The sequence below is a fragment of the Rousettus aegyptiacus genome, unplaced genomic scaffold, assembly GCF_014176215.1.
Source record: "Rousettus aegyptiacus isolate mRouAeg1 unplaced genomic scaffold, mRouAeg1.p scaffold_m13_p_2, whole genome shotgun sequence".
In the NCBI taxonomy this organism is placed as follows: domain Eukaryota; kingdom Metazoa; phylum Chordata; class Mammalia; order Chiroptera; family Pteropodidae; genus Rousettus; species Rousettus aegyptiacus.
Window position 1 is genome coordinate 140,213,650 of NW_023416295.1, and position 11,086 is coordinate 140,224,735.

Sequence of the window (11,086 nt, forward strand, 5' to 3'; positions counted from 1 at the left end):
TATCTTCAAATGCATGCAATGAAATCGAGAAGAACCTTTGTTTGTGCCAGTATTGTTCTTCTTCTAAAACATTCCAAAGACAGGAAGAGCAGGTAGTCATCTAACTAGGTTTTTAAAATATAATTTGCTTTAGAATTTAGTATTTTGAATAAACTAATCATCATCCTCCTGAAGGTCCTTACCCCTGAATTCTGCTTCACTGTCCACACTTCATGTTAAGGTCAGGAATGAGAAGTCATTTAGATTTTCTTTCCTATCTTCTGCCTCTTTAAACAAAGATAGAATTATCTTTGGCCCCAAGCTAAACAAAATTAAGCTATAAAGTGAACACGTATTTCCAGAAAGAGCTTCCCAATGATTCAGCACAAAACTGAAAGATGGGAAGAGGGAAAGGAAATAGGAAAGTATAGAGTCAGTATTTTTCATTTTCTAAAAGTGTGAGCTCATTCAAAACATTTGGTTGAGTTTACATTTTCATCTCCATTACTGATAGTGTAGAGCTACAAACAAGCTAAAACAGATACTATGGAATCATAAAAGCCCAAACTCGGTTTTATGTAGCCAAGGTCATTTTCTCTCTCTTCCTTCCTCCCTACCCTTGCCTGTTGGTCATCCATCTTCCAACTTCCCTAGTGAAGTAGCTTCTCCTCAGGGCCTTACTTTCAGGAGTGTGAAGACGCATCTTTCCCATTGGTAGTGGTGCTGATGTGGCAAATCTCAGGCAAGGCATTTTTAAATTTATTTTCCAGCTTTATCTCAAATTTTTATGTAGATTTTATGCATAAAAATTTCCAGTATACACTCCCATTTGTTTTCATTTTAAATTTATTTACCTTCAGGAAAAAGAATTTAAATTTTTTCCCCTCAAAATTTTCAATCTGATTCATGTACTATTAAGCTGCTGCCCTCACCGTGGCCTGTGACCCCAGTCAGAGAGCAATGATTTCCTCCGGACCTTCCAGGCAGCCAATGGTCAGGTTGTGACCATCTGAGATCAGATGGGTTAGGCGTGGAGATACAGAATTCAAAGACGCTGTTTTTGAGCTTGAAATGAAACACGAACTGGAATCTAAGTAAAGAAAGTTTGGAGGAAAACATTTTTTTTTATCCAACTAACATTCATTGAGCTCCTACTATGTGCCAGGCACTATTCCACACAGCATAGAATTATGGTCAAAAGTAGACTCTGGAATCAGTCTTCCTGAGTTCAAATCCCAGCTCTGCCATTTACTAGCAGTAATTTTCATAAATTAGACAATGTACTTTACCTCTCTGTGGCTCAGTTTCTTCATCTATAAAAGAGAGATAATAATAGTACTTAATTCAGAGTGTTATTATAAGGACAAAATGAGTTCTTAATTGTAAAGCACTTAAGGCAGTACCTAGCATATAGGAAATGGTATATAACACTTTGTTAAGTAAATAAAAATAGGCACTGGGAAACAGAACAAAGTCCTGTTCTCATAGATTTAAATTCTAGTAAGGAGAGAAACAGACAACTGATAAACTTCTTATATAATAAAAGATTGTAATACACTTTGTGAGGAAAAACAAATTAAGCCCAAGGATGAAGGTATACTTTAAGTTAGGTGGCCTGAGAAGCTGTCTCTGAGATTGTATTCGTCAAGGTTTTCCAGAGAAATAGAACCAGTAGGACACACACACACACACACACACACACACACACACACACTATTGACTCATGCTATTAATGAAAGCTGAGAAGTCTCCTTTCAGATGTCTGCAATCTGGAGCCCCAGGAAAGTTGATGGTGTAGTTCAAAGGCCTGAGAATCACAGAGTCAATGGTATGGATTCCATTCTGAGTCTGAAGGCCTGAGAACCAGGAGCGCTAAGGGCAGAAGATCAGTGTCCTGACTCATGCAGTCAGAGAGAAGGTAAATTCAATCATCTTCTGGCTTTTTGTTCTATTCAGTGGATCGGATAATTTTACTCCACACTGGGAAGGGAAATCTGCTTTACCAATTCAAATGCTAATCTCTTTTGAAAATATCCTCGCAGACACATCCAGAAATAATGTTTAAATAATTATCTATTTAATTAACTATTAAATTAGTTATCACAGTGACAGTAGGGTGACTGCATGAAAAGAGGGAGTGCCCCATGCATCTCTCCTTACAGATATTTGAACAGTCATTGCAAAGGCACTGGGGTAGAGTGTGCTTAGAACAGTTGAGGGGTTATAAAAAGTCAATGTAACTAGAGTGAAGTAAGCTTATACAGATATTCACTGAATCCAAAATCATGATCTGAGGGCTCTGGGAAGGGCCCTAGAAACAAGCTATTTGGAATAACCCAAGAATTAATCATTGTTACCAATTGTGGATAGGATTTTGAGTAACTATTAATTTTCTTTAAATTTTCCAAGTCTTCTATAAACTATCTCCTTAGAACTAGGGAATACAAAACTTTAAAAATTGTGGAATTAAACTCTTATGGGTTATTTTTGTTTTGTTTTGTTGTTTGTTTGTTTTTATAGTTGAAGAAACTGAAGGAAGAGAACATATATAACCTGTCAGTTTTCATGACACGGATATTGCAGAAGCTTAAATTCTAGTTGCCTTACTCCTCCTTCTGGGAGTCCTGGCACCTGTCTGATGAAATTGATAGCCTCTTTCACTTCCTGAAGGTGCTAACAGATCAAGGAAGTACCAGGACTCTCTTATGAACAGGTATGCAGGAACTAGAGGACATTAATTAGGAGAGCAGGTGATCAAAAGTGATAAGCCAAGAAAGCAAGAAGTCACCAGAGAATCACCTTGCCAAAAGTGTCTTTGGAATTTGATCTTGTATGAATGGTCCAGGAAAGTGGAACGCCTCCAACTCATTCTACCTAAATATAGGCATAGCTAAGCTGTAGCTATAACTAATTTGTCTAAGACTTATCAGAACCCCAGTATTGAAAAGGAATATTTTATTTAACACACTTTCCTATATTGAGAGGATGATTATGAAGAAAGGAACTAGGTTAAAAGTGAGTTTTAGAAATTCATTCATCTGCTCCACAAATATCTAGGGAGTGCCTCCTCTGAGACAGGCACTGTGCTATGCAGTAAACAAAATGCCTCAAAGAATTTAGAGCCCAGTAGGAAAGACAACAGAGAATGAACACATGAATAATTATATACTTACAAGTAAGGTACCTGCCAGGAAGGAAAAGGCAAAGTGCAAAGAAAACTATAAAAGGAAGACTTAACCTAGACTGGGATGGCTTTGTAAACTGAAATCTGAAGAAGTGGCTTAGAAGAGCGGAAAGGAATGTAGAAGGAAGCAAGAAGAGGGAAACGTACCAGGGAACTGCAAATGTGAAAGTCTTGAATGTCAGGAGAATTTGGGGTGCTCAAAGAACAGCTTGGGTGTTGGGAAACTAGGAGAGATGGAGAATGCTAAAACATGAAAATGGACACTAAAGCAGAAGCCAGAGGATGTAGTGCCTTTTACCTGAATTAAGGATATTGAAAAATTACCTTTGGACAATGGAAAGTCATTAAAGAGGGCTGACACAATCACATTTGTACTCTAAAAGACATCGCTCTGAAGATATGAAGAATCAAAGTATAACAAACTTATCATATTCTCTTTTTCATAAATTATCAATCACACTAAGTTAATGTAACTAGCGGTATTGTAGATGCAAAAGCAGAGGTAAAAGTAAAAGTCCAGTCTTGATTAAATCTTTTATATTGAGAGGATACTATTAATTATATTGCAAAATAAAAATCTAACCTTAAGAATGTTAACAAGTTTTTATTATTTTTGTTGTCTCAAAACACCAAACAAGTGTTGTTATTTTAAGCTGGTTTAGATGAGTGAACAGTAGGAAAAAAATAAAAGCAGGATATAAAAGTAAGATTATATTGCAGATTCTGTGTCTGACAGAGGATTTCGTCTAAAAACTGTGAAAACAGTGCCAGGTACTTTGCTTTAAAAATTTTGTCTACTTCCCATAAGGCCACCAGAGAACTCTATCCTATCGAAATTGAGTTTATTAAATTTACTGTAGCATGAGAGAGTGCCACCTAGATAGACTCAGTTGTGACTCAGAAGAAGGGTAGGGTGGATTAGGGAAAGATTTACAATTAAGGGTTTGAAGGTCTATATTGTAGTGATTTAAAGATGGTCCTTCAAGGTAGAGATCCAGTTGGAACTGGTCAGAGTTTATGATAGCAAGTAAGAATTTTAAAGTAATTTTTATTAAGCAAACTGTCAAAGAAGCAAGCTCTTTGTTCAGCAGAGCAAGCTATTAACTTAATAGAAGAGCTGTTCCCACACACTGACTGGCAAGCATATCCTAAAGTCAACAGTGAAGTTATTTGTTCTTTACAGACTTACTTTTCTGGAACAAAGAATTAAGGTAAGTAGTCTAAATTTCCACTTTCAAAAATTCTCCTTTTAAAATCCACTAGGACAAGAGATCAATGAAATACAGTTCAGAAAAATAATTGCAGCAGCTATGATCACATACCACATGAGTGCCCCTGAATATTCCTTTTCTAAATAACCCCACTTTTAAAGTATTTTCTGATAGATCATCAGGAGTTCAACAACTGTTTCACCTAAGTGATACGTAAAGGATCATATATTTTTAGTAGGGCTTCATGTCCTTATTAATGTGCTCCTCGCTAATAACAAATCAGTTTTTCTGTCCGTGGAGGAGGTATAGCAGGAGGGTGAGGTGACCAGGAGCCAAGTCTCGGGGCTGGGTCTGGACCTCGGCTCTGTCACTCACTTTGGACAAGTTATTTAACCTTTTTAAGCCCAAATGTTCACTCCTCAATAGTCATAAACTTATTCATAAATATTTATTCTTAAGAAAATCAGTCAGGAATTGGGAATACGAAAGTGAAGAAAACAAATGATTTTCTGTTTAGCACTGGGGATAATGATACCTGCATCTTAAGGTTGTATGTGTGTTAAATGAGTTAATATATGCCAAGTGTCAAGCAATAAATTAGCATACCACTTCACAAATTCTCAAAAAAACGAGTACCTCTTATGTGCTTACAGATCCTCGAGAGCAGTTTTTATGAACTGCCCAATTCAGTAGCCATGAGCTACATATGGCAATTTAAAAATTGAAATGATAATGTGAATTAGGATGTGCTGTACATGTACAATATACACCAGAATTCAAAATCTCAGTACCAAGAAAGGGAATGTATTTTATTAATTGTTATATTAATTACATGTTGACAATATATTTTGAGTTAGATAAAATGTATTCTTAAAATTAATTTAAACAGTTTCTTGTACTCTTAATTGTGATTACAAGTAAACTTAAAATTATATATATGGCTCACATTTCATTTCTATTAGACAACAGGCACTGTGAATACAAATATAACTAAGGGTTCCTGCACTCAAGGAGCTCTTTGTCTAGGAATTGAGATTAATTGCAATATAACATGATAAGCACTCTCATAGCAGTATAAAAAGTCAACAAGCTGGTACTGTACTAAGAAAGAAACTATGAAAGAGTAGCATGGAGGGCAGATCATCCCCTCAAAAAGAAATGGACTTTAGGGAAAGGCATTTAATGAGGTTCTTTGCAGCCCTGTGGATTACTTGAGTGATGCTGGGAAAGTTTCCAAAGTCACTTGAACACCATTGGAATGTAGATACAGTGGCTCTATCTGAAGTTCATACAGAGTGGCGATAGTATAGTGAGTCTTCACTTAACTACATCAATAGGTTCTTAGAACTGTGGTGAAAGAACAGATAATGAAACCAGTTTTACCACAGGCTAATTGACATAAACAAGGGTTAGGTTTCTACAGGGGCATAATACAAAATGACATTGACTGAAATGACGTCATTCAAGGGCTTGCTGTACTTCCCAACTGCAGCAATTCCATGGGACTGGATCATTGACAGGGCTTCTGTGACTCCCAGGATATACTCAGGCACAGTTTTAGTGAAAGTAAAGAATACGACACAGCAGGATGAAAAAAGTACAGGCAGATAGAGACAGACCTGAGGCTTCTGGGCACGACTCTCAGGGCCCTTTGTCAGTCACACAGGACATACTTTGTATTCAGTGTATGAACCACCAAGATAGGAGTGAGATGCTCTAATCTCAGGGATGCTACGGTACACGTTTACTAAGGGCTATTTAATGCTCTGCACCAAGTAGCTAAAACCAGGTAAGGTTAACCACGTGCATCATAGTCTATTCTCATCTTGGCTAAGGAGCTAGACTCCAGGCTTCCCTGAAAAAAGCATAGCACTACTCAAATCTAACAGAAAGGTCATGTTTCTATTCAGGTCTTCCATTACCATACAAAGAAGGAGCAATTTAGGGGTTAATTTAGGAAAGGACTTTGGTAGGAAGCCTCTAGGATGGTCCCCAGTGATCCCTACTCTAATATTTATACCTTTGGGTAACCTCCTCACCTGAATGTGGGCTGAAACTTTGTGACTCACTTCTAAAAACACAATATAGGAAAAACAAGAAGTCACTTCTGAGATTAAATTACAGGAAGATTGACTTTCGCCTTGCCTGCTCTTTCTCACACTCATGTTCTGTTGCTATGAGGAAAGTCAGTTGCCATGATGTAGGCTGCCTTATGAAGAAAACATCATGGCAAGGAATTGAAGGAGGCCCCTGGTCAAAGCCGGTAAGGAACTGAGGCCCTCAGTGTACCAGCCTGTGAGACCTGCATCCTGCCAAAAAGCACGTAAGCTTAGAAGTGAATCCTTTCTAAGTCAAGCCTTCAGATGAGACTACAGTCCTGGTGAACACCTTGATTGCAGCCTTTTGAGAGACCCTAAGAAGGCACCCAGTTAAGCCACAACCACATTTTGACCCATAAATATGGTGACATAATAAATGTTTGCTATTTTAAGCCTCAGGTGATGACAGTAACTGATGCAGGTAACTAATGAGCTTTACTCTGCAAAAGAGGCACATGATAATAATCTGTTTCAAATACATGAGGTTGGCTCGTGGCTTTTATTTTTAATGTAAACAGTCACATATTTAATAGTACCTTTAAGATAAGCATTACTACATTTACAATGGTTCTAAAATGAATCTATAAATGCTAATATAAATTAATAAATATAAACTTAAACAGATTTAACATTAGCTATGATATAAATAATGGTAAATGTACAGTGTAACTCTGAGTCATTAAAATGTCTTTAAAAAAAGGTAACAGCGTACTACCAGAACATTAGAAGCCATAGCCATGATTCTCAAATTTCGACAATCTGCATTTGATATTGTTTTAGCCTAACTGCATTCTTCAAGGAGTAAATTAATGCTATAATTTCCAGAAAAAAAAAGTCTAATTTTTCAATAGATCTTCTCTTTTCATACTCAATGTTGACTACAGGGTTCTTTTCAAATGAATAAACAAGTATGTTCATTTTAGAGATCCATTTCGTGCAGGGCCATTCAACTGGAGGAATCTGTGGCAGGTGACCAGTAATACTGCCTTGTATAACTGAGAGATCTTTCTGTTCATTAAGAGGCTGTAAGGCCTCCTTAAGGCAATGGTAGTTTCCAGTTCCCTTTGATACTCCTTTTGATCTGGCCTAATTAAGTTCTTATTTTTTTAAGGCATCGTCATACCTTTTAGTAAAATCTTTGGAGCAGAGCTGCAGTTTCTTATGAATCTGAAGAGTTTTGGGTCACTGGGTACTTCAGACAGGAAAACCAGAGCAATTTCCAAAGGCCCCTGATTCACTGTTGTGCCTACAGATCCCTGCAGTACCATCTGAAGCATTTGGGATCTGCTGGATACTGATGTGTTACAAATGCCAACTCCTGTGTCTTTTCCTGCTGGTCTTCAATTGCAACTTCAATTGGTTAAGATGGTCTCTCCTTTGTGAGTGACAATGACTCTTGTCTTAGGACAAGGAAAAGAGTAAGGAGTACTCAGAATGGTCTTCTGTTCTAATTGTTCATGAAGTTCCCTGTGGGCACCATCATGTTGTTAGGATCTGATTTATACTCATTTATAAGATTAGAACCCTTGATTACTTTAGTCACATCCTCTCCAAATCTTTCTTCATAAAATTCCTCCAATCTGTTTGCCTGGTCATTTCAGGCTACTGTAAACAAATTCCAAATCCCCAATCTTGGCTCCACAAAAACCAACAGAAAAATAAAAAAGGAGGCCAAACATCTGTTGATAAACAATTTTGCTGACTGCTTTTTGAAGTTGATTTGTGGTGTTAAATCAGAAATGAATAGGGAAGCAATAAGAGGAGTGAAGTTCATGCTGATCCAGAGAGGAAAAATGAGGTTAGAAAGGAAAGCATAAGTTCATTAGAAATTATAAGTGCAAAGCCAAATACAAGTGGAAACTGAAGGACAGTGTGTGTGGGTACTATGCTGGGATTAGTTAGCAGGTGTATTCCAGCCAACTGATCCAATACTTCCAATCATGGAAAAAGGGCAAGTGTTGTTATCGATCACTTAAAAAAAAAAAAAAAAGGTAACAGCATAGTCAGAACATTAGAAGCCATAGCCATGATTCTCAAACTTCAACAATCTGCTTTTGATATTGTTTTGGCCTTTGCATTCTTCAACGAGTCAATTAAAACTATAATTTCCAGAATAAAGTCCCAAGTCTTATTTTTCAATGGATCTTCTCTTTTCAGATAAATAAGCATTTGAAATGTCCCTTGGGAAGAAATGGACCGTAATTGCTATTATATTACAGATAAATCCATTCGGCTTAAGCAAAGGTAGAATAAAAATATTAAAACTTGTTTATTTCAATAACATTTATCCCAAAATATCAGCTATGTAATAATGATCTGTCTGAAAAGATGGTGGCCTGAGTATAAATTCATGACTCCAGTTGTCTCTAGAATCTATGCTGGGTTGACTCAACCACTAAGGTGTGAGTTAACTTGTTCAGGACTGTTGGCTTGTAGGCTGGCCTCCAGGAAAAGGAGTTGGCCCTTACAAAGCTCCATGGAAACTGGCTACATGCTTAAGGTAATCAATCGCCACCAGTCAGCTCAAGACTATCCCCGAAATCACACAGGAAAGGCAGGCCTCTTACTTAACCCACTCTTTGGCACAATCCAGAAGCAATACTTTTCCCTCTTCTTCTCCCTTATCAATCTACCATTAAGTCCTATTGGCTCTCTCTCCAGAACATAGATTAAAACTGTCCAGAGCATTTTACACTTTTAGCACATCTTAATTTGGACCAGCTGACATTTCAAGTGCTCAATAACCACATATGGCTACTGGCTACTGTATCAGACAGTTCAGCTCTAATTACTTACTTTTTGGTAGCCTGTTATTTATAGCATGTTTACTATGATTACAAGGCTATCGAAATGCTATCAGTTTGCATCACTCTTCATCTTCCCTACCAATACTTTCTTAAAGGTGTATCTATTCCCTTTATAGGGTACTTTCCCATCTTGAAGTCAGAATCTGATGTTCAGTCTCAAGCTTCCTTTGAATATCTGAAGGCTTTTGGGTCCTGATGGCCTTGTGGCTGTTTTGATATGATAGTCTTCATTTAAGTTTAGGTGAAATCCTGACTCATACTCCATATTCTGTATTCTGTAGTCTAAATATAACACGGAAGAGCTTTAAATACTTCTCCAAGTTCCACTTTTAAATATCGAGTTAAAATGAAATCAATCTTGAATGCCTTCCTTGAGACGTGTAGATTATAATAAGCAATATTATTTGTGCTTCTATCTCTGAAGAGAAACTCAAAAAAAATTAGTTGATAAGACAAGTAGTTGACCACTCTCATCTGGATAAACAAGAAAAGGCATTAATCTGGTTGTGGTAAAGTAATATAAGGCATTCCAAAGTCAGTAAGAAAACTTCTAAATATTATTTTTCATCTCTCATTTAATCTCTTATATTTTTACCTCTACCAAATATCAATTGACATTTTGACACTTGCTTTTTACATCTTCTAGATTGAAGGTTCCCAAGGAGAGAACTTGTTTTATCTTTGTGGCTTCTATAGTAGCACTGTGCTTTCCTCAAGCTTCATACATTATATTTACTATTTGAAAATTTAATTCCAGGAAATAAGGCATATGTAATATGCTAATTGATCTCATTCAGGTGGATTTTTCACTCTATATATTTTTCCTCTAAAATTAGCTTTCATTTATTATTGCTTTCTTTCTGTACTCATTTTAGAGGGGTGTGTATCGTCTTCGCTCATTCTTGCCTGAAATGAACCTTTGAAATAAAATGTCAGAAAATATTCATTGGTACCTGTAAGATCCTAGCCTTAATATGTAAAAACTACACTTAATATGAAAACATTAACTAGTAAACAATTAAAGAATGATACCAGCCAATTCAATGTTGTTCGGTACTTATAATGTAAATGCTTTATATGATTTTATAAAAGTATCTGAAAGTTAATATTGACTTTCTGGCAATGATGTAAAACTGTACATATCCATTTAATTGTGCTTGTTCCTGAATCACCACTGTAACCACTCGATTTTTTTTTTTACAATCTAAAAAACTGAGGAATTTCCAGAGATATTTATCAGTTTATTCCATGAGAAATTCATATTTTAAAGTATTTCATTTAAAAATTAATGCATTAAATGGTTATGTAAATTTATGAAAAATTATCCAAACAAAAAACATGAAAAGTCTGGTATTGTTTTATATTTTCACAAATCTCTTTAATGTCTAATAGAGGACAGCTAAATCTTCGTATCTACTTGTGCATTTTGTTGTTGAGCTATGTTGTCTTGCTTGAAATAGGTCAAGGAAATCCAATCTCACATATATATGTAGCTTTTCACATGCTTGTTAACAGCCTTTTTGGATAATCATTGTTCTCTGATACTGCACCAAAAACCAACAAGACGTTTTTTCAAAAGGTCAGTTGCAGTATGGAAGCTGAAACCATAAGGAACTTTTATTGTTCTATTAAAATCCAATGGTCTAGCTGGCTTTTTGAATGGATCTCTTATCAACTTGCATTGGTCATCAGAAAATACTGGTTCACTAAGTTATGCAAATCTCACAAATACTGACACATTGTAGTACATATCCTTTCACAGTAGAATGCTATGGGGTCTCCAAATGTTTTCCAAAATCCTAACTT